The following is a 20,631-nucleotide window of genomic DNA, read 5'->3' as shown; positions in this document are numbered from 1 at the left end:
TCTGTCCCATTCAGAAAGAGTGCTTTTAGTCAGGCTGTTTTCTCTTACAGAGTGTCTCACACCTGGAACACACTTCCCAGTAAAATTAGAGCTGCAAACAGTAAATTCATTCAGTAAAAAGTTAAAATTGTGGTTACTGGACTGTCAATGCTGTCAACATAATCTCTTATAGTTAGGCTACTAGTAATGGCAGGTTTGTTTTTTTTTAGACGTATTTGGGTATTGTATCTTGTAATTGTATTTTGTATTATTTATTTTTAAAATATGTGAAATATATTTGACTCTAATTTTACAACTGTGTACTATAACTGTGTATTTTTAGTTTTGTTTTAACCTTGTATTTTTTTAAGGAACATCAAACCTGTCAAGGGACAAAAGATGGAAATTAGCCTCATGGCTATAATCTTGTGTATTTAGCATTTTTGTTTAAATGCTGGTAATATATGCTGTCCCTTTTTAAATAAATAAACTTATAAACTTGTAAACAATATGTCAATATGCTCTCCACTGAGCAGCGGTAGAAGGACACAAGCAGCTTCTGACAGATGTTGTTTTTCCTAAGTATTCTTAGAAAATAAAGTCTTTGCTGTGACTTCTTCACTAGCCCAGTGGTGTTGACACCCCAGGTCAGGTCCTCCCTGATGTGAACTCCCAGGAAACGGAAGTCTGACACCCTCTCCACACACACCCCCTCAATCATAAGTGGCTGGATGGCAGTCCTCTTCCTACTGAAATCCACCACCTGCTCCTTGGTCTTGGCTGTGTTCAGGAGCAAGTTGTTCTCTCTGCACCACCCCACCAAGCGCTCTACCTCATCTCTGTAGGCAGACTCATCCCCATTTGAAATAAGTCCAACTACTGTGGTGTCATCAGCAAATTTCACTATGGTGTTATTAGTGTAGACTGGGGAGCAGTCGTGAGTGTTAGGGCCAAAACATACCAAGGCGGAACGGAACGGTCCCAGGACGAACGCGGTCTTTCTGCTTAGTTTTAGTGTTTTTCTCTGCCTTTCACACTGACAGCGTCGGCGTGCGCGGCCAGTCCTATTCAAAACCCTCCCCACAGCCAAAGCTAGCGTGCTACTTTGCCATTCATTTGAATGAGACACCGCCGGTCGCCGGCGTGAAAAATACGCTCGAGTTCTATTTTCCAAATGCAGCGCGGCGCGGAGCCGGCTCCCGCGCCGCTGACGCCCGACTACCGCCGGTTGGTGTGTAAGGACAGATAGGTTTCAATGTATTTTCACCGACGCCGGTAAAAAACGCGGCCGTTCCGCGACGCTTTACCGCCTTGGTGTGTAAGACCCCTTAAACATACAGTCCAGGATGGACAAAGGGGGGTTAATTATGGAACAGAGGGTTTTGTTCACTTGTAATTAAGAAACTTAAGTGATATCTAAGACCTAGACCTAGTGTACATCACCATTGATTTTTTTTTTACCTCTGTTCTCGTCTCTGGGGGACTTGCCTTACACTGCTCTCTTGAGTGCTTGTTCTGTCTAATCGAATACTGATCTTTAGGTATCTCAGCCGAGTTAAAGCTATAAGGACGACAAAGTGCCAAATGGCATGGTTTATTTAAATCCTTAGTGCAGAGCCTATGTTATAACCTAATTGTCACCACAACTGTAATTGAAAGCTCCTGTCTGAGCAATGTTGTTATGATGTAGTTGAGTATTTTCAGAAAATGGTGAAAAGGCCCGTCGGAGACCCCTTCTGCAAGAGGCTACAAGGGTAGTGGGAGCTGGCAGAAGCTTCTGAATGGCCAAGGCCGGCAGTTCAGTATTTTATCCACCTAAGCACACATCGCATTCCCAGGACACTTTAACGCTCTCGTCAGTGTTTGGCCATGGCTGGGCAAGACAGGCACAAGCCAAGACAGCAAGTCCCATGCTTCATTACGGCTGGGGCAGAATTTTTCTGTTTTAATTGCACAATCCGTCACAGCTGCTAAACAGCATCCCCCACACTCAGGCAAACACACACACACACACACACACACACACACACACACACACACACACACACACGCACACGCACACGCACAATCTTAAGCAAGACTCTACAAGCTAGCAGCTTTCCATATTAACACCTTGTTAAGGTTCCCTGGTTGACACTGGGTCATCTGGTGGTGCACGGGCTCCAGTCGTAATGCATGCACTCAAGTCTTGTGCCTTGTGCGATCGATCAGTGTGTGCAGACCTCCGGGCTTTGATGTAAACACACGTTACTTATCAAATAAGCCAACTACTGGTTTATTCCCTTGTGGGAGGCTGTAACAGCCATACACACAAGCCACCAAGTGCACACTGCACACATACACTTCCTGCTCCAAGATGTCTTAAAAAATATGTGGTGCTTTGATCTGCCATGTAATACATGCTATTTACTTGCCAACATTCATCAAATGAGATGCAGCTATATTCCTTCAGCTAAAAGGATTTTTACTTTTATATTCACAGATTGAAGAGGAAGACAGACACAGCCTCTCTTATGAATAGATAGGTATAGAACATCTGGATTGTGAATTTCCCCCTTCAGTGCTTTCGTGTCCTCAGTTTTATTTTCAATAATTGAGCCCACTGCTGTTTGCCATGTGGTGTGTGTGTTAAATCTTGTTTACACAGGATATTGCATACTTGCGCAGAGAGTTTCATTATGCTGTTAACGGCTTTCATGTTTCCTCCTGGAGCCTTTTTATGATTATGACATAATCGCATGGTGCTTTACTGACTGATCACTCTATATAACTGACAAGTCTAAACACGACCCTGTCTTTGCATTCATGCAACACCAATATAAACTTGCAGTTGGGGTGATCTACAGGGGACCTCATACACTGAAAGAAAAAAGTTGTTGGATCTACATGATTTAGAGTCGTACATAAATCCCACGCAAATCTTATATGTAAACCTGACAGTATTTTTATAGGCATCATGAATGCCTTATTTTCAGGCAGCATCTACACATAGAATTCTGGCTAATATTACATGATAAAATCATGTTGAACCAACACTTTACTTTGATGGAGTGCAGTGGCATTGTAATCATGTTGAGTGGTTTATATTACATGATAAAATCATGTTGAACCAACACTTTACTTTGATGGAACAGTGACATTTCAGTACTTTTATAATATTGTGTTATTTGAAGAAAACATGTTACAGCAACACATGTCCAGGTAATACAGAGGCATTACCTGCTTGGCAAAAATGCATGCATAACTTAATGCTTAGTGATTTTTGGAAATAAGCTCATCTTACACATCCCCTTGATTAAACTGACTGAGTTGTACCTTTTATCGCTTTAAACTAATTTTAGGACATTACCTCTGTGCATAAAGTAAAGGAATCAATTTCCAATGGTATTCAGCAACAAGACTACATTTACAAATATATGTACTGCAAATTTCTTTTTATTTAAACAAATTATTCATGACATCGGATATACCTTTAGTGCAGGTCAGACACATGAGTAGAACAGACTGAATTCACAGATCATAATCACAATCCATTTTACGCATTACATTAAATAGAGGCAACACATTTACAATTTGCTCTTTGAAATGAATCTGAAGACCGCAATATGCAGTGAAGTGTCTTGCATAACTACACACTACGCAAAATTTTCAGTGACAATTCGGGCAGATACTGTAACCTCTAGCACCATTATCATTTTCTGGGGTAACTTAAAAATACAGCATATCATTTCAGTCGCCCATTCACAAATTATATCTTTTCATGAATGTTTCCTTAGTAATAAACTAATATTTACTGATCTGATCAAAGTACAGTAAGTTTTGCCGCCAAAGAGGTCCATTACAACAAATCCAAAATGGTGAACAGCCACCTTCCCACCTTGTATGAATTGTAATATTCCCAGTCATTATGAATACTTGGAAATGGATAAAAACTGATGAGTGGCTAGCATCCATTCTGAAAATGTAAGAAAAGAAAAGAAAAGAAAAGAAAAGAAAAGAAAAGCCCAAACAGTCACTAAAGCCAGAGCCACACAGTCAAGATCTCCAAGAAGCAGGCCAAGTTACTAGATGGTAAAGGTCACACTAAAGTAAAGTGTGTGTGAGGCCTCACTACAGACTTCTTTCAAACACAGATTTTTCTGGGCGAGATAATTCCAAAACAAAAAGCCTCACTACAGCCAGAGCCACAGGCAAGATCACCAAGAACTTCCAACACCTTCTCACACAATGTGAACGTCCATATTGTCCATCGTCATAGAGCTTTATCCCCATGGCCGTTTGCTGAGCTGCACCTGAGCTGCAGTGAAATCCTAGGTAAAAAATAAAAAAAAAGGTGGGGGTGGGGGGGGAGGAGAGAAATGTTACTGGTCGACATAGGTCAAAGAAACGTTTCTCTAAAATAACCCTGTCCAGTTAGGATGAAACAGTGTGACAAAATTTACCTGCACTTCACAAGCATAGTCCGATATTTAAAACTCAGTTCTCCTAGTCAGACTAAGGCAATAATTTGAATATGTATATGCATGTAAACAAACTACCGGTAGGCCTGCGCACGCGTGTGTTTGTGTGTGTTGAGAAGGGCTGGGGATTGAAATGCCAAGTCATACCAGGTATAAATGCATTGATGAAAACTCACAAGTTCACCTCAAGGACAGTATTCATTATGACTGGGAAAATTGCGCTTTTCATACATGAAAAGGGGGATCTGCGCCATTTTGAATTTCAGCTGCAAAACTTACTGTAGGCTAAACTAATAAATATTGGTTTGTAATTTAGTAAATATTCATGAAAAGATCAAATTTGGCAACATGCAGCACTATTTCAATGAGCAGCATAGTTGCAGTACCCATTCTGGCCACATCCTACACAGGAAACACTTAATATCATAATGTCATGGGTATCATACAATTCACAAGTCAGTACTTCCTACTGAGTAGAAACATTACCTCTCCAATATCCAACATTTCTGGCCAGCAGGACCTGAAGTCGGTGGCCATGGGCATGTCGCTGATGATCTCCTGCTGGTGCAACACAAATGTCTGTCAAACAACATGATCTTGATAAGCAAAACACATTCATTACTTAATCATTTTCCTATCAATGCAAAATGAGGTGTTCAGGTTGATAACATCCTTTGTTTCCACATGCCCCCAGCCCACCCCCCAGTCAGATGAAGGGAGAAATATGACATTAACATCACATTATGACATTACCAAACTACTGGTAGGCCTGCGTGCATGCGTGCGTGCGTGCGTGTTGAGAAGAGCTGGGGATCGAAATGCCAAGTCATACCAGGTATAAATGCATTGATGAAAACTAACAAGTTCACCTCAAGGACAGGAAGTGGGGCACCTTTACTTACCAATGACTGCAGTTTTCTTGCGGTTTGCTCTCCCCTCTTCTGGAAAATTTTCACCAGGTCATCGCAATGGCGGTCCAGCTGGGAAAGAAACTTTAACTGCAGTGGCAGTGGTGACGCGTCAACTCTGCATGGATCTGAAATGACACCAAAAAAAAAAAAAAACAGAAGACAGTATGTTTAAGGTGCACTGTGTAATATTTTAGTTGTTTATTTCCAGAATTCATGCTGCCCATTCACAAATGTTACCTTTTTCATGAACTAACCACCACCACCATATTCTAAGTATTCATTATGACTGGGATAATTGCACTTTTCATACATGAAAAGGGGGATCTGCTCTGTGGTCTGCCACTTTGAATTTCCCGATATAGACATTTTCAGCTGCAAAACGTACTGTACTTTGGCTACTAATAATAATATTGGTTTATTATTTAGTAAATATTCGTGAAAAGATCAAATTTGACAAAAGGCAGCACTATTTCATTTAGCAGCATAGTTGCAGTACCAAATTTCTGGCCACATTCTACAACAGGAAACACTTAATCATAATGTCATGGGTATCATACAATACACAAGCCAGTACTTCCTACTGAGTAGAAACATTACCTCTCCAATATCCAACATTTCTGGCCAGCAGGACTTGAAGTCGGTGGCCATGGGCATGTCGCTGATGATCTCCTGGCTGGTGGAACACAAATGTCTGTCAAAAAACATGATCTTGATAAGCAAAACATATTCATTACTTAATCATTTTCCTATCAATGCAAAATGGAGTGTTCAGGTTGACAACATTCTTTGTTTCCACATGCCCTCAGCCCACCGCCCAGTCAGATGAATTGAGAAATATGACATTAACATCACATTGTGACATTACCAAACTACCGGTAGGCTTAGGCACGCGTGTGTTGAGAAGGGCTGGGGATTGAAACGCCAAGTCATACCAGGTATAAATGCATTGAAGAAAACTAACAAGTTCACCTCAAGGACAGGAAGTGGGGCACCTTTACTTACCACTGACTGCAGTTTTCTTGCGGTGTGCCCTCCCCTCTTCTGGAAGATTTTCACCAGGTCATCGCAGTGGAGGTCCAGCTGGGAAAGAAACTTTAACTGCAGTGGCATAGTGGTAACGAGTTAACTCTGCATGGATCTGAAATGACAAAAAAGGCCCAGAAGACAGTATGTTAAGGAACACTTAATGTCATGGGTATCATACAATATACAAGCCAGTACTTCCTACTGAGTAAAAACATTACCTCTCCAATATCCAACATTTCTGGCCAGCAGGACTTGAAGTCAGTGGCCATGGGCATGTCGCTGATAATCTCCTGCTGGTGCAACAATGTCTGTCATAGAACATGATCTTGATAAGCAAAACATATTCATTACATAATTACAGTATTTTCCTATCAATGCAAAATGGAGTGTTCAGGTTGATAACATTCAGTGTTTTAACCCCCCCCTCCAACACACACACAGAACTGAAGTAGTACAGTTAAATAGTAAAGCAGGAGAGCCAGACTGCGTGGACCACTGCTGTCCCTTTAAGAGTGAAGAGGTTTTATGTTGTGGCAATCGCGTTCTACTAACTTAGTCTAAGCAGTGACGGCAGTGCCACGAGACAGGATACAAGTACACGTTTAAAATAAGTTATATTGAAGCCTTTCATGTATGCCTGGCCCAATAAAACCTACTAAGACAACATGACTAAATAACTGATTACGTGAATACTAGTGCTTACTTCCACCATTATGGAGAAATTATATGAGGGAGTAACTAAAACGGCAAGTTAGAGCTGATTACACGAAAGGGGGGTTGAACAGAAACTTAACAACTGCAGGAAGCCAGCGACTAAACAATAGGATAATATTACAAGCAATATGTTCTGGGGAAATCGCATAGCCTACGAAGCGTGAAGGCACCATGTATCATTCCATCAGTGGTTTAAGTACAGTCATCTCTATCACCGTGATATCACGGAATGATACAGGGTGCCATAACGCCACGTACAAACATGTGCCCATTTCCCCGTAGATATTTACAGCTCCTACCTAAACCGTCTCTGTTAGAGGCACCATACTTTTGAGGTGCGCGTGCGTTACAATCATGGTTCTGCAGTTCAGACACATATTCACTTTACATTATTTATAACGGTGGGTAAGATATTTTACCATGGTGGGAACCCTGTAGCTAGCCCAGTCGATAGCTAATGTAACCGTCTTCACCCACAGGAGAAGACGCGAGCTTCGCAGTTCTACCAGCCTTTTCTACACGGGGTCACGTCACACAGAGCTCCTCGAGGGTTTCGAGCCGTTCACTCGCTCCTCGTCCTCGGCATGCAACCAGAGGAACCAACACGACTGTTTATGAAGTAATACTTCTCTGTCACAAAATACTACTACCCTCTATTAAAGTACCGATGTATTTCACTCTGAAGATTGAGAAGGAAAAACTAGGTATTCCACTTCGGTATTGATTAACTTAGACCACCACAGATTGCTAAACTAACTAACTGAAATAGTTTCGAAAATGTATTCACAGCCCTATCATCCACAAACATGGCAATTTCAATGTGGTGCGAATAACGACACGTTTATCACCAATGGAAGGATAATAAATATAAATAGTTGAATAAAAAACTTACCGTACTTTTGAATGGGGGTGTGTGGTGGACCTGCTACCAAGCAGCAAAGGGCGCGAAAGTCAAAAATGTCCGTTGATGTTGGTCTTCTTCGCATGGTCTCGTGTGAATGTCATTCATGGTTGCATTCATAACACTCTACTGCCACCAGCTTGTCAGGAGTAGCCTATTAGTAACGTTTTACATATCAAAATCATGTTCCAGTAACCTGATATAAATATGCACAACTCAAATACAAATGACACATTTCAATCCAACATGATTTAAATGTGTTTAGTGACGGTATATGAAAAAAACATGTTAGATCAATGTCCTTCTTTTGGGCATATCCAAAGACCCCATTGGATCGTTTTTTTCAGTGTAGGGCCTCATACGGCAGTCATGGTCTAATGGTTAGGGAGGTGGTCTTAAACTCAAAGGGTTGCAGGATCGAATCCCACAATTACCTCTACTTGCCTACACCTCTATCTATGGCCCTTGAGCAAGGCACCTTACCCTAACCATTGCTCCAGGGACTGTAACAAGTAACTTGAAAATAACTGTAAGTTGCTTAGGACAAAAGCGTCAGCTAAGTGTTATGTAATATAATGTCTTTATTTTTGTGATGTTGGTATTTGTGGGTCCTTCTTTACTACGTACAGTAAACCTAACCAATCATTGCACAAAGTTTAATTTCTCGAGGTAGTCTGGCCATGTACACCAGGTAGAACATTTCAAATTGTAACGAGATGTGGGACCAATTAATTTTGAACATCTCTAACGTCTTGGAGGGCCCAGTTTGAATCAATGATGTACCAGTTCAGTTACGGTCATAGAAGGAATGGATGGTCTGATCGATCATAGCTACAACCAGTTGTATAAGGGGACATTCTTGAATTAGAGTAGCAGCCGTGATCAGGGAAACCTGCAGGGAGCCACAAACAGGTCAGTTGTCCCAGGCCCAGCCCAAGAGGGGGCCCGATGTTGGGTCCTCATTACATTGTGTGTACTGGGTGAGGGGGCCCTTTCCATTGACTGTGCTGGGCTGGGCCTGGCCAAAGCTGTCCATGGCCTTGGTCGCGATAGCTCAGCTAGGTCGAAATGGTCGAGTGACATAATCAGAATGTGTGTAGGCCAATGTCGCATGACGAGTGGTCCTCATGGAGACAGCCTGGAGTCGGAAGGAGCGGTTGGCGTAGCTGTAGCCAAGAATAACCAAGCCTGCGTGGTGGTCAGCCCCGTCATGGGGAGTTCATAGTAACATCCCCTCCGTCCTCACCATCACCTTCCTCCCACACCGTACTCCCTACCCATTATGGAGTCCGCCCCCGTAGGGAATGGTCAGGGGGAAACCAGGAGTCATTCATTAACACCCTCCACACACATGCAGAGAGGGAGTGAGTGAGTGAGAGAGAGAGAGAGAGAGAGAGAGAGAGAGAGAGAGAGAGAGAGAGAGAGAGAGAGAGAGAGAGAGAGAGAGAGAGAGAGATCTCATTAACAAAGGTGTGAGGGCGGCCGGTATGAGCAGAGAGGGAGGGGGAGAAGGAGGGAGACAGACAGAGGCAGAAGGTGCACCCCAGGACACCACAGTTATGTCTCAGACACACCACGGCCACCACAGAAGACTCCCTACGGGGATGTGGATGGAAGGAAACGAACCGGAGCAACCATCAGGATTAACCACAAAAAAGTGTGTGCTTGTGCGTGTGTGTGTGTGCGTGCGTGCGTGCGTGCGTGCGTGTGTGTGTGTGTGTGTGTGTGTGTGTGTGTGTGTGTCTGAGAGAGAGAGAGAGAGAGAGAGAGAGAGAGAGAGAGAGAGAGAGAGAGAGAGAGAGAGAGAGACTGGATGTAAAAGAGAAAGACTGCAAAACACACATAGATTTGGGTGGTCTTGGTACTTCGTGTAAAAAATAGGCACTTTATTTTTAGCCATTTAGTACTTTATCATTCATGTTAGGGTACCGCTCTGGCCCTCACGATCTGACCAGGACTCCCTGGCAGAAGAGACACTCAATGGGCCAATCCTGGCTAGATAGATAGATTGTATCATTGTTATTTTCACCATTGTCAAGTCCAGTCCTATGCCACTAAGATGATTGTAATAATCAGATATTGCAAAGACCCTGTCTGTCTGTCTGTCTGTCTGTCTGTCTGTCTGTCTGTCTGTCTGTCTGTCTGTCTGTCTGTCTGTCTGCAGTGTGTGGTAATCTTCAGAGGGGGCAAACACACATCTTTGACTTTAAGTCCGTACATACGAATTTATATACGACTCTGAACATCATTTGCATACAGTGTTGGCCAGCGCACCAACCCTCTGATTGCTGTTATACGTTGGTTTTGGAAAACAGAAATGATTATATTACCAGAACTAATTAACTAACTAACTAACTAACTAACTAACTAACTAACTAACTAACTAACTAACTAACTAACCAAATGAATGAATGAATGAATGAATGAATGAATGAATGAATGAATGAATGAATGAATGAATGAATGAATGAATGAATAAATCCTCTTGGTGATGCCATAACAAGGCAGGTTACAGCAGCCAGGCTACAGACTTCAGCTCACAGAGAATGCTGACGCGACTGGATGGGGGATGGAGGGTAGGATGGGGGATGTACAGCATTGCACCAGGCATAGCAGAACTATGGGGATGGGCATGGGCAGAGGACGGGGTCGAAAGCAAAATATCACCAACTGGAGCAAACAGACGCTGCTCATCCGCCTGCCTCCACCCGCACGCATCAAGAGCCACTTGATCGCAGCCACCAATCTGCTCCTTGAGATGCACATGCTAAAGGTTTAGTCTGCCGGAGCGCCTGGTTGGCTGGCTCTCTGCACTCTACTACGTCACAGTTGGCCTTGGGTCTTTTGTTCCCACACAACCGTCTGTGTGCTCATTTTCATTTTTGCCACCATTTTCACCACTGACAGAAACTATAGTGGCATGGTTGGTGACACAGTTCCATATGCAGGGAGGTCCTGGAGAGATAGGGAGCAGGAACGCCAACAGGAGGGTTGCAAAGGGGTAGCGGGCCAAGGGAGATGGGGAGGGGCAGAGACGGGTTTCTATTATGTGTGTGTGTGTGTGTGTGTGTGTGTGTGTATATGTGTGTGTGTGTGTGGGGGGGGGGCTTTCAGATGACTTTGTCCCAGGCCCAGCCAAAGCTGTTAACAGCCCTGATAGGGAGTATAAAGAAATGGCAGCGACTCGCTTTTTTCTATTCTGTGATAGTGTGAATAACACAGAGGAGTACACTTCAGCTTCCACTTCACAATCACTTCTGTTAGAGCTGAAGAACAGCCAGCGTAGAAAAAAGAGACGCTTATTCAGCTTGGAGAGTTGAGGATTGTGTCCATGATGTGTAATCTCTGGTCTTTCTGCCGGGGATGATATAAAATAATCATCCCCAAACCAGGCTTGTAAGAAATTCCGAATGGAAAGAATTTCAATTCAAAGTAATGCCATAATACGAACACTAGGTGGTGGTGTTCTATGTACTTTCAATGGGTGGTGTAGATTAAATTCAAAGAAATTCAAGGTAATGGCACCACCTAGTGTTCGTATTATGGCATTATTTTGAATTGAAATTCTTTCCATTCTGAATTTCATACAAGCCTGCCCCAAACACAGCTCTGGGAGGTGTAAAAGGAGGCTCCCGGCGTGGGACTGTGTTAGTTCTATTTCTGTCTGAAATTATTTACATTAGCTGTTACTTTCAGCCGTTGTGCCAAGAGGCTATATGACTACTGAGCATGATTTTGCTCACTAATGCGCCGACCTCTTTTTTTTTCCCAAAACAGCCCCTGGATCATCTTCCAGTGGTGGGAAACAACCTGCACTGATGCACACTGACATTATGGCTGCTGGACATATTGCGCAAGGATTTCAGAGCAATGTGCCGCATAAGGAATATCTCCCAACGGGCGGTTTGAACTCTAGCATGGAGTCATAGAGGCTACGTGTGTAGACTTTGATATCCAGCAGCCTATGAGGTCTAAAATGTTCAGAAAGGTCACGGCAGTGACAAATGAACTTCCTCTACCGTTTGACCAGTGGAGATAGGTTTAAAGAAATGGCAAGCTTGTCCCCATGGACACAGTGGAGTTTTCTTTTTTTTTTCTTCTAAAGAAATTCCACCTGGCCAGCTTGGCTATAATTCCCTCCAGCACAGGCACAGCACGTGGTAAGTTAAATTATAGTCGAAGACAGTACAGGAAATCCATATGTGTATTTTCCCCCTGAACATATTACATTTCCAGCAGCCGAGGACCAGCACAAAGAGATGTGTGCACCGATCATTAAAAATATATTTGTGTGTGTGTGTGTGTGTGTGTGTGTGTGTGTGTGTGTGTGTGTGTGTGTGTGTGTGTGTGTGTGTGTGTGTGTATTACTTGTTTAAGTGTATGGACATGATAATCTCTCCCAAAGATTATTGACTGGAGCAGAAAATGGTAAACATTTGCAGAGGTGATATCAATGTTGAGCGTTTGTGGGAACCCTCCTCCATGTTCTGTGGTTAACGCGAGTGGTTAGAGCTCATTAAACTCAAGAGCGTTTGGGGAAAATAGTTTATTTACAACAGAGTGCACTCTCCCATCGCCCCCTTAAATTAGCGACTCCTCTCTTTAGCAATTTTGCCAATCAATGTCTCTGCTCCCCCAAATTAAGCAACAGCTACTCACACCGAGAAAAAAAGAGAGGATGTGGGATGGGAGATGTTCTGGAGCAAAAAATAAACCTGTTTCTAAGCCCCCTTTGCTTTGCCAGTCCATTAGGCAGGAAGGGTGAGAAAGATCATCTCTTTTCACCGAAACACACGCAAACCTCTCTCCCTCAAAGTACAGCTCTCCAGATAGAGGGTCACACACACGCATGCACGCACGCACCCGCGCACGCACACACACACACACACACACACACACACACACACACACACACAGACATTTGGAGTCTTTCAAACTGGGTTGGCGTTTTATTTTGTACTTTTTCCAAGAGGCCTATTTTAATGGAGTTTAAGTCTCTCTCTCTCTGAAGTATCACTGTTCCCTGGGGAAAATGGGATCTCTGGAGAACCAACCTCACCCCTATTCCCACTTTTGTGGCGTGGATTTAATTACAGCCTAGGGTCATGTCCCTCTTTTCCATCTTCCATCGTCCTTTTTTTCATCCCTCTCTCTCTTCACATCCTCGCCTCCTCTAAAAGGCACATTGAGAAGCTAATAGGTCTCTGATTAAAGCCACTGAATAGCAACTAAAGGACGGACCACCAGGGACATAACTGAGATTATACTGGGCCATTGTGTCATAGCCCATGGACACCAGTAAGAATTACCTTGAGTTATGGGTCTCCTATATCCCATAGTGTCTTCATTAAAAGTGCTTTAATGATGTGCGTGTACTAGCCTATAGGGGAGACACTATCCCTGATTGCTTCAGCAGCCTTCTACAATATGCAGTAGCTCATTTCCATCTGTAAGCTATATGGCACAACCTCCCAGTAATCTCCATGTCAGACATTGTCTGCTCGTCATTACTTTGCATTCGACCTTAATCCAATTTGCATCTTGACCCAGAACTACTTCGATTGGTATCACATCACCTGTTCGGCGCGTCCCGCATTTCCTTCATTATCGAAGAAAAATGGTCATGACCGACCCCCAACTGATGCCAACACTATACCGTGCAGCTTATTTCCTTCTTCCATTACAAATGCTGAGGGCCGCTGACAACATTGGTCGGGCCCAGGATAAAGTCATCTGAGAGCCCCTCACCCCCTCAATAGATACAATATCATGAGGACAAACTGGGCCCGGAACAACTGACCCTTTTGTCCCACCCGCTTGTCGGCTTCCCTGCACACACTGGCCCCCTCCACTTCACTCCACTCATCCACGGGGCCACAGCCTACTTGGCGCTCTCGTCGTGTTCAACGGTAGCATGTTGAAATTGATATATAACTGTATGTATCTGATGCGCTCGGCACTAAAACTCCATTATGCGTGCCCGCTAAGGTTACACTATAGGAAATGAACCGCTAATGAGGGGTTGCATGTCTGCTGAGACTTCAGCCAGCCAATCAGGAGACACGGGCAGACTCCAGGGCTGCATGTGTGCGGAATGACAATGTGGAGACACTTTCGCTTCAGACGGCACTACTGTAGAGCCTGCCAGGCGGCCAGGCAGGCAGTCAGTCTGAAATAATTTCTCTTCCTTTGTTGTTTTTTATTATCAGACTGATCAATATGTCGATGTTCTCATCAACTGTGATGATAGAAAGAGTGAGAATATATTTGTTTAATTAAAGGAGGTTATGTTGCATCCCGCTACTTTGATTCACTGACTGTAACAGTCTACTTGGCACAAGCTGTGAGCGTGGTGTTTCATTTGTGAGTTATAAGATGATGCAGCGCAGCTCGTAATCAATGGCCATTAGTCACGGCTCAGCCTAATTTCAATCCAATGAAAGTCTTCCAGAGCATAACAAAGGCGGAACTGAATGTGCAATAAGGTCGACCTGGCTGAGCTCTTGGTTCAGCATTCCCACAGGTGATTAGCTGCATCTCACACAACTTTGTTTGTTGTAAACACCTCAGGAACATCAGGTGTGTGGAAAAGTTTATGACACCACACCACCACACTTGGGAGGGTGGTCAAGATGACAGAAGGTAAATTTGAAAATACTGTATATCATAAAGAAGCATTGTTGAGTGGTGCTGTGTTGCACTGTGCAAATGCACCGTACCATAAACGGGTGAACTGCCCATGGGGACCCAGGTGTGAATCCGCCATGGTTCACCTAGGGTGAGTTCATAAGGGTTGGAGCAGGCGTCACCCAACAGTTTTTTTCTTCCTTTTAAGGGTGCTGACCAAAATATTGTAAAACTGAAAAATGAAAAAAGGTCGCACCATGAATAGGTTTCTTTATTACACAGGCGCGTTTCGGCGCTCTGCCTTCCTCAGTGTAGGGTGAGGCAGTCAGGCTTTTCATTAAACAACAGGTGCATGCCAATATAATTGCAAAGCAAATCGAATCAAGCAAAAAGTGTTAGTGTGAGGAAAATTCCCACTGGTGGAAAACATGTTCTGAGGAGCAGTTCTGTCTGACAGAGCAGGTTCTCCCTTTTCAGATTAAAAATCACAGATTTTTTATTTTTTAACCCTCCCCTGTATTTTGTTGAGCCTGTTTGAGCATTTGAATCGCAAAAAAGACAATGTGAAGAGCATTATCTGTCAGGTGTAGCCAGGCCGACAAGGGGGGGACAAAGGGTTCAGCTGTCCCAGGCCAAGGGAAATGGGGGACCCATCATGTGGCCCTCAATACATTGAATGTATTGGGGGGGGCGTTTCGGAGGACTTTGTCCTGGGCCCAGCCAAAGCTGTCAGCGGCCTTGGTGTAGCTGCTTGTTGTGAGGCCCAGTGAAGCAAATAATCAAAACAACTATTTACAAAGATGGGGCAGTTATCTGCACCCTAGTGTGATGTGCTTTTGTGTTATGAATGGACGTGAATCATTTTGCCTCACGCCGCTAAGAAATAATTGAACAATTGAGACTGCATAATCGCACCACTTTCACTCTGCCTTTGGGGACACATTTCTAGAGAAAACAGGATGTTTTGCTGCCTTCTTTAAAGTGGACCGTTGTTGTTTTGGCTAAGGCTCACTTGACAAGTGAGTCCCCATGGTGGATTTCTTGCAAGAGGCGCTGGAAACAGTGTTTTGGGAAATTAAACCACTATTCGCGCCGGATGTCTGTCAGTCCGCATACCACTTCCCCGTTCATACACCCACTCCCACCAGAGCTGCTTTGTCTCCTGCTTCCCTGCGTGTCGATCCCCACTTCAACACTGCTGAAGTCAAGAGGGTGGAGAAGCCAGGTACAGGCCTGATCACACAGCAGTCAAATTTGTATTGAAGTTTCGCACCTACGCATTTCAGCTCAACTGCTTTCATGCATTTTCCGTTGAAAAAGTTTAACTCGTTTTACTTTTAGTAGGATCTTGTGCACTGTTCCCCATTGAAATCAAAGCATGCCATGCCGGCTGTCCTATAACAATGGAGAAACATTGGTTATACATTACACAAGGACGCAGTCATTGAGAGTGACCTACTTAACAGACCAAAACAAACATTTAGCCCAGTGTTTGAGTGTTATATTATAGGCTCTATGTATATTTATTTGAGTATAGGCTATTTGAGTGTTATCTGATCATTTAGCTCTTAATTCACTTGTACGTGTTATAGACTGGCTCCAATACTGTAGATTCATCCGGTGCAAGATAATAGGTGGTTGCACTTATTTCTTATTTGTTTAGGCCTTTATTTTAAAAAGTATTACTTTGCCTTACTTTATATAGTGGTGGTGAAGAGATGACAGGAAATGAGTGGAAGAGTGAGAGATATCCTGCATGGTATAGGGCAGGGGTACCCAAACTAAGGCCCGGGGGCCGGATGCGGCGCGCCAAGCCCTTTTGACCGGCCCTCCACCTCTCTGCACCTCACCATTTGAACTGGCCCAAAGAAGCAATCCTTACAGAAAAAATAATTATAAAATACATTTTTAAAATGTTTTATTTTGTTTATCAACAGGCCTCCCAACAGTTTCATCACTGTTAGTTTAGTCACCATTGATTAAACGTGGCTGTGCTATTCTAAATATTGAACAATTAATTTGAGGTGGGTATACTGAAATCCCTGACCTTTACTGTGTACTGTGTACCTGTGTTCTACATACTACACTGAAACTACCTGAACAGTGTGAACTGCAGCGTTTCATTGAAAAACATGATGGTGTTGTGTAGTGCTTGGGTATTAATACATAACCTGTTTAATGAAAATGGACATGTGTTTCTTAACTTTCCTCTTTTCAACGTGCAAACTTAATTAACTTCGTCAATGGTTTTGTCAAACAGTAGCTCTGTAATGAGAAACCAAGTGTGGGATGAATTTCATTGGCACTTCAGATCACTTATCAACCTTTTGTTACCAATATTTCAAAGTGAATGGATTTTTATGTCTTTATTCTGTAATATATATCAGACATTACAAAACGGTTCATTTCATCTAAAAGAGCATAGGTCTACTATTATATAGCCTAAAAAGCATGAAGGCAGCTATAACAGTTCCAACCTGAAATTCCAACAGGAGTCCAACAGACAAGAAAAGAAAATTGAAAGTCTCAATTATTCATAACCCATGGCCCCTATACGATTTGGACAGCCTTCTATTCATCTCATCTCATTTCAGTATGGTGCCACTGGACCTTCATGAATGAGCCTTAAATCAGTTAAATGTAGCCTAGTCTTGGTGCTGGTAGGGCCTTCTGAGGCCATGATAGCTTCCGATAGACTACTATCTACCCTTTTTATTTGTTGATTGATTACATTACAGGACATTGCATAAGGCTACACATTGGCCATGTAGGCCTACCCGATTTGAATTCGGCTAATTTGCTGAATTTATTGCAGACTGTCGCGTTGTTAATTCTCACTCTCCTTTGTCTTAGCAGTATAGGACAATGTTTTCTGACGGAAACTACCCATTCTTGTTTCTTTCCCAGTATTTCCAATATCTCACTCGAGACTTTTAAACAACAATCTCCCCATGACCGATTAGGCTGACAGCCTGTCAAACTGCTCACCTGTTTTGGAGTATTTGGAGAGGTCGAGAGTCGTATGAATCAAGTGACACGGTTAAGGGCCGTTTATTACACATGCTATCTCAGGGGACAAGCACAGCCGCCTATCAGTTCCGGAATAATGCATTTGTTCAAACACAGCAGTCGGCTCGGACCGCCTTGGCACCAAGATGCTGTGCCACGGCAGCGAATGTCCCCTGCTGGATTTTGGAACAATTAATGTTTTAGGAAGACGTCTTGCACGAAAAGTCATCTGGAATGGAGGCACTATGGGACTGGTGAATTGTTCAAAACTATTGCGTGTGACATGCCGACTGCTTTTGGAGACAGGAACTCCACACACACACACACACACACACACACACACACACACACACACACACACACACACACACACACACACACACACACACACACACACACACACCGCCATACCTGGACGTATTGGCTACTACAAACCGACTGACACGTGCTTTATTATTGGTTTAAGAAATATGCTGTTGTTAAGGCCTACATATTTAAATGTCATTATGGATCGGCAACCACAAATACCAATTTGCTGGAGGATAAGTGCCAAAACGCGAAGGCATCTCTCTATTTTACATTTACGCATGGAAGTAGGCATACTCCTTGTCCATTAAAATCATGTGTCATAAAAACACCGTTACAGATGCAGGGCCATAAAAGTTTATTGTGCCACAACAGACGTACGCTTCTCTCCAGCCCTGGGTTAGAATTTACATTTTATAATCGACACACGGGTTCACATCACCGTTCTTCCTAATATAGGTAAGGTAAAATGCTTAAATGTCCATATTTTACGCGACTAGCATGAACATAAAACACCGAGACGCACACAGAGTTATGTCATTAAAGGAGAAGAAAAGAGTGTCTAGTCACCTGCACAGAAGTATGTGGACTCCTCGCCCGGACTGGAGCTCCTGGTTGGGGTCCAGTGTGGCAGCCTATCATCTGAGTCCGTGCGCGCCAGCGGGACGTGCACTTGGCTCAAAACAGAATAACCTTTCCCCAATTGCGATGTTATTGTTTCTTCTTCCCTGTCGTATCCTCGAAATGTCTGAACAAACCTATACAGTCGTGCGCCGTCTTGATCACAGAAAAAAAACTGCTGACAATGAGTGAGTCGCGCGGTGTTGTTCTGTCATGAGCCAGCGTGCCTTGGCTCTCCAAACTGAACTAGATCTGATAAACTGCGAATTTCAAAACTAAGGTGGAAAAAATGTTCGGATCGTCCATACGGATACACGACCACATGGCTGTAGGTGAGTGTCTCACTGCGCTCTGTGTTTATATGAAGCAGACGGAGATGGGCGCAATAGTACTGTGGAGAGCTAGCGCGTAATGCAAATATCCCCTCCCCCTTTGCTGTCAGTTCGCGGACGGTGGCAGCGATTATATGCGCTGTGTTGGATGCTGAGGAGGACACGTAGCCTACGAGGTGTGCTGGCTCTGCACTGCCATTGTACTTGAGCGTCTGCATGCCACTTCACGCACCCTTCATAGATCAACTGTAGATTAACAGATTAAAAAAATAAAACTTTTCAGTAGAGAGTATTTGGGGCATGGGCATTAGGACTTCCAACTGAGGTGATGTGTAGGACGAGGCAATTATTTCCAAAACTGGGATGTCTTTCCTTCACCTGACTCCCGCCATCTGGTATTTACAATTTGTCCACAAATAAAACACCAATTGTGTCAATATTTCTAGAACTTATCAAATTGCTCAAATGTATTGCTTTTTATTTTTGTCAGAAACCAATGTATTTTGAAAACACATTGGCTGAATTTAAAGACTTACACAGATAGGCAAACAGACAGTAAGACAGACAGAAATGCACTCACACACATACAGAGAAAGAGAAAGAGAGAAGAGAGAGAACCACATAGAGGTACAGTATGTAGGATAATCATGCTCCTCTCAGCTGGCATGGAAAGAGCAACGGCATCCCACTGACTGGCACAGTAGGGTTGTGTGTGCGTGCGTGCGTGTGTGTGTGTGTGTGTGTGTGTGGGTGATGGTGCCGAAAGTCTATCACAGCACACGCACACATGCACTTTAGTGCATGGCATGCACATACAGAGACACACAGGCGAAGGCACACACACACACACACACACACATGCACGCGCGCACACACACACACACACACACACACACACACACACACACACACACACACACACACACACACACACACACACACACACACACACACACACACACACACACACACACACTCCTCAGGCACCAAGAGGACATAGAGGTCACTGGCGTGATGGTGTATGGGTCTGTGTGGCTGACTGAACACTGATAGGAAGCCACACTTCTGCCAGAATAGACAGAATGGTGGAGGTGGGCGGAGGAGGTGTATAGTGGGTGGAGGTGGTGCATAGTGGAGGAGGAGGAGGTGTACAGTGGGTGGAGGAGGTGTATAGTGGGTGGAGGAGGAGGAGGAGGTGTATAGTGGGTGGAGGTGGTGCATAGTGGAGGAGGAGGAGGTGTACAGTGGGTGGAGGAGGAGGAGGAGGTGTACAGTGGGTGGAGGAGGAGGTGTACAGTGGGTGGAGGAGGAGGAGGAGGTGTACAGTGGGTGGAGGAGGAGGAGGTGTACAGTGGGTGGAGGAGGAGGAGGAGGTGTACAGTGGGTGGAGGAGGAGGAGGAGGTGTACAGTGGGTGGAGGAGGAGGAGGTGTGAGGTGAGCAGCAGCGTGCAACAGGCGGCAATAAGAAGAGGGTGAGGCAGTAAGTGCATCCGGAACCAGTGTAACGGAGGCCAACTAGCAGAGTGTGGTGTGGAGAGTTAGTAAACCTCCCTCCCGAAGCATCAATACAGTGTGGTACTGTTGGGCTATGGCAGTGGTTCTTAACCTTTTTTCTTGAAGCACCCCCTTACCTGTGCCAAAGACAAGCCACGCACCCCCAACCCAAACTTCTACACGTGTATACGCACTGAAAAAGGATTGAAGCGATTAATTACAATGATTCTTGCTTGAGACACTAATCAAT

The 20,631-nt window shown here is 43.9% G+C and overlaps 1 long non-coding RNA gene across 4 annotated transcripts; it reads right to left on the bottom strand.

The window, feature by feature from the left end:
• Window positions 1-3,396: 3,396 nt before the first annotated feature.
• On the bottom strand, window positions 3,397-6,778 carry LOC134448574 (uncharacterized). 4 transcript variants are annotated; one of them, XR_010034793.1, is made up of 6 exons: window positions 6,595-6,778; window positions 6,353-6,488; window positions 5,948-6,019; window positions 5,342-5,475; window positions 4,926-5,018; window positions 3,397-4,289 (listed from the first exon to the last, which is right to left on the bottom strand). It is a non-coding gene; the product is annotated as an uncharacterized LOC134448574 (long non-coding RNA). The 4 variants fall into 4 exon arrangements; XR_010034792.1 differs by having other exon boundaries at window positions 4,926-5,000; XR_010034791.1 differs by having other exon boundaries at window positions 4,926-4,997.
• Window positions 6,779-20,631: the final 13,853 nt, after the last annotated feature.

The sequence above is a fragment of the Engraulis encrasicolus genome, chromosome 5, assembly GCF_034702125.1.
Source record: "Engraulis encrasicolus isolate BLACKSEA-1 chromosome 5, IST_EnEncr_1.0, whole genome shotgun sequence".
Classification (NCBI taxonomy): Eukaryota; Metazoa; Chordata; class Actinopteri; order Clupeiformes; family Engraulidae; genus Engraulis; species Engraulis encrasicolus.
This window is presented reverse-complemented; position numbering and strand designations above follow the sequence as displayed.